Source organism: Rhea americana, unplaced genomic scaffold (genome assembly GCF_003343005.1).
Source record: "Rhea americana isolate MKP2758 unplaced genomic scaffold, rheAme1 scaffold_101, whole genome shotgun sequence".
Lineage (NCBI taxonomy): Eukaryota > Metazoa > Chordata > Aves > Rheiformes > Rheidae > Rhea > Rhea americana.
Window position 1 is genome coordinate 1854431 of NW_028185051.1, and position 4622 is coordinate 1859052.

The following is a 4622-nucleotide window of genomic DNA, read 5'->3' on the forward strand; positions in this document are numbered from 1 at the left end:
ACGTGCTAGCAATATCCCCAAGCTATTCATCACATTCTATTTACTGTGGCTTAACCCTTCGGCCTCATGAAAGAAAGTTGTTTCTTGCTCCAAGCTGAGAATATGCATTAAACAAATCTGTACACAACACATCATTGTGCTCCAGAAGAGTTTTTTCTTGAGGAGAACTTGAGAGACTGGGAAGAGTGGACATCAGGTTCATGCCAGATTATTTCTGGAGGTAGCTTRTATACAAATGTAAGGGAGTATCCAGCAGGAGATGCTGATGAAAAGCATTCAAGTGATAAAGACCTGGTGACATTTCTCAGCTATACGATTACAGAAGCGTGTTCTTTCAGTCAGCACAACGTCACTGAATCGACAGCAATACTGCCAAACAAGGCCAAGCTTGGGGAAGCTGTGCATACATGTCCAGAAGCAGTATCTGCACTTTAACATCTGCTCTGCTTTATCAGTACATTTTACAGTCAGTGCTTTAAATACGTTATATTGCTGCAGTAAGGTACCTTTGAACCCTAGGCCTGCTGACTTGCATAAAAAATGTAGGACTAGGCAGAGCTCGCGCTCAGACAGCAATCCAAAGGGGCTATGGGAAGCCACTCTGATGATCTCCTGCCCTCCAGGAGATGGTAAGCCCTGTCCCAGCAGGGCACCTCGCTGCTGCCTTCCTACCTATACACAACAGCTAGAACCTCATGGCAGTGAGGAGCCACTGATAGGAAACTGAGGACCTAGGGACATTTCCCTAGTCTTACCTCTTCTAGGGTTTAGGGGTCACATTGCAGGAGGCATCTCTGTTGGGCTCACACAAGGCTCTGAGGGCACCAGGCAAGCTCCTTCAGGTGCCAAGGGAGCACAGCTGCAGAAAAAGGCAGCCACTGCTTTTTTAACTAGGAACAGCAGTGGCAGGGCATGCCCTGGAGAAGGTGCAGATTGCTCTCCTTTCCTTCTGCTGGAGTTTGACTGCTGCCTGCCTGGTGTAAACATCCTGTTGAAATACTCAGGGACRAAGGAGAGCAAGCACTGCTACCTACGGTTAGGGTGATGGCCATTGCTCCCAGAAAGGGAGTCCTAGATTCTTCTATGTACTCTAATAAATACCTAATCTGAAATAGCAACCTGCACTCAAGGAAAGTAACACCTAAATCCAAGGAAGAGCCTTAACCAGTCYGCAGGGTCATTCCCTTATTTACCAGACCTTCAATAACAAACATAGKTGACAAGGGGACCACAGCTTAGGGCGTTTTGTTTGTTTGTCTGTTTTTGTGGCCCCCCATTAGCTGTGATAAGTGCCTCAGGAATCTGAGTCCGYTTCTGCGCCAGAAAGTACAGCAGGGCCAAGACACGGCCCAAAACACTGCCCGCAGCTCTCCTCATACTTCACCGTCAGCACGTGCCCAGGCCAGCTGTGACCTGACATGACGAGTACCCRCAGGAACAGCATGGACCAGGGACTGTCCCAATAAGAGGTAGAAACAAGGCAATCCTGTTTTTCTAGGATGCCAGGAAGAGAATTAAGCTGTGCAAGCAGAAGTCATGCCCTCAGCACTGGAAAACAAGCACCAGTCCATTTTTATTTGCTACTGCAGATGTAACCTCAAGCACTATTTAGACAGCTTTGTTCTGCTTGAGTCTTTCTGTCAATCTAGTCTATTCTGCCTATGCATCTCCCAGCTACAACCTTCAGGCATTTTAAAAATTTCCTCTTACATTGCTGCACCAAAACACTAGCACCTTCTCTAGCAGCAGGATCAGGTCTTGTCTTGCCTCATCTTTTCTTTTCTGAGAGAGGCTGGAAAGCATTCTGGCACCCTTTAACATGAGAGAGGCTTTAAGTTCAAAGCACAAATAGCATGCTTTCATAAAGTGCTGATGACTGTAGTACAGACCTCAGATGTCAYGCTTGCTTTGACTCCCTTTGCTAAAAAGAGGAGCCTCGTCACTGCCTTTACCAGGAACAGATGGGCCCCAGATTAATGAGGACTACGCAACTAGCTGATGGCCGTAAGAAGTGATTCAGCTGTACGCCCATGCCGGGTAGAGGGAAAAGGTGGCTTCCAGTTTAGGTGCCAGGCTTCTGATCTCAGCCTGGCTTCAGGTCCAGGTTAGGCTACCGCCCCGTAGCAAACCATTTCATCTCGCCACGCTTCGTACTTCYTTTCATACCGGTCTCGGATGGGGAACTGAGTAGCCTCAGTCTCTCGACGTTGGTTGGGATTTCTAGACTCAGGAGTAACGCTGATTATACATAAGTAACAGAGGGGAGCGGATAGTTCATTCCACAGATTGCCAGGTTAAACAGCGACGACAGCCCAAAGAGCTGCCATGTCATCTAGGATCTGCCCAAGCCCTTCTAGGGTCCCCAGGGGAACTGTCCAGTCACCACCCACTACAACGAGCAGGAAGATGTAGTAATTAGTCATGCCATCAGAATGCCCATTGTCTGGACAAAGTTGAAACAGCTGGAATGAATAATTGTTAAATTATGGTCAGCTGAACAAGGAGAACACCCACAAGGAGCAGCAAGAGCATTAGGAGTACCATTTAATGGTTCTGTGGGTGACCACAATTATTCTTCTGTATTTTCTGGAAACAAGTAGCCCAGCAAAGCCACAYAGCCAAAGATTGGTTTATTCTGAGGCTAATACCAAAATATCATAAAATAATTCACAYAGAATATTTCTTTTCTTGACCAAATGTTATTATCTGACACAGTGCAGAGCTTCAGCAAAACTATGCTATATTATGACTTCAGCTGGTGCAAATTGCCAGATACACTGGAGCTAACCTCRCTTCCCTGCTCTCACAGTGCTTGCTTCAGTTCACATTCACAATTTCCAGATGGTGCACGTTCAAAAATTTAACGGGAGAAGTTTGGCACGTGGCTTGCCCTCCCTGCCGTGATGCTCAGCGTGGCGGCTGGCTTGTGGCGAGAGCCTCTGACATTTTCAACCCCCTTGATGGACTTCCATATGTGAGCACTCAGCATCAGTGTCCTTCAGGTCACTGGCACCGGACAGCCCTAAAATGCCGCATTGCTGTGTCCTGATGGCATTGGTCCAATCACCTAATGCAGTTTCCTTTACGCAGCTTTCAAATCACAGACCATGGAAATACTTTATCTCTAGTTGCAAAATTGTATCATTGTGAATAATATATCCTTCCTAATTAATAATTGTGAGATTGCCAACAAAATCATAAAGATCCCTCTAATCATCTGCTCAGCCTAATATTTTCCCAAGTTTGAATAGATCATATTTCAGTAAATAGCATAACTTCTTAATTTAGGGGAAAGAGCTGTGACTTCAAATTTTAATTTCTTTATTCTATTTCCAAGCTAGATCTATTCAAGAATAACTTGTCAAAAAAATGCAGATGTGTAATATTAAAATTCCAGTGAATTGAGCAAATATTAAAGAGCRAAGAGAAAACCAGTGAGCTGCAAAAAAAATAATTATTTGTTCAGATTAATTCATGCTGAGGTATCCCTGACCTATTTAAAGATAGGAGTTGTCAGTCTGAAAAAGAAACATAGAAGTTTAATGATATAGTGTTGAGATACAATAGACAYTAAGATGAGATTGCTTTATGTTCAATAAACTTTATTAGCTTTGTCATGCATTACTTTTTAGGCATTTTGGCACTTTCCCTGACCTGGGAAGTTGGAAATTAGAATTTGTTGGTGTGTTTGGTTAGGTTAGTTACTTAATAAAGCCTATAAAAAAGGGGCAAACTTAAGTTAAATTTAACTACTTTAGGAAAAAAAAAAAGTCCAAAAACCAGATGAACCTTAAACCAAAAATTTATTACTATTAGAAAATACTTCTCAGCCATGTCACAACTCCTTTTCCTGCCATATATAAATATCTCAGTAATTAAAGTACTCATTTGGGGTACTGGAGATACTTAATGAAAACTGCTGACGTTTTTCCTGATTTAGAGGCTTATGACCCTGGGCTCGCAGCATACTTTTTTATTTTATTTATTTATTTATTTATTTTGATGGGTCGGGTCTCATTTGCACTTCCACAGAAGTGAATGGAAGCAAGAGTTGAAYCCTCACAACTCCTCCCAAACTGGAAGCCTTGTTCCTACCCAACCTTACCCACRGGGCAATAGTTACCATGTCAGAACCCCAACTACCATGTCATCACCCTCTCCTGACAGGGAAGGGAGGCAGTACTTAAGTAAGGGACATCTTGAAGCAAATAGGGTGAGAAACTAGGACTCGATTTCACTAGGTTTTGCATCAATGGGGGAAAATGCTCAGCAGTTTAAAAGGCTTTTAAAACATCCATTTGGATGCCCCATGCTTGCAGCACTCCACAGTTGCTATCAAAGCCTGGCAGGTCCGTAAGACCAGACCCACAGCTGGTGTGAATCTGTGCAGCTCTGCTAGTGTCAGTGAAGCCGTATTGATTTACACCAGCTGAGGACCCAATTCAAGGTACACCAAATCACTGAGGGGGGAAAAAAATCCATAGAGGCAGTTGGCAGGGGGATGTGCTGCAACTCAGCCTGAAACATCTCTCAAGGTTGATTCTGTTTTTAAAGGACACATGCAACTGGTCAACAAGGTGTGCTAAATTGTGGGCTGGCCACCTTCCCAAGCACTGCCATCA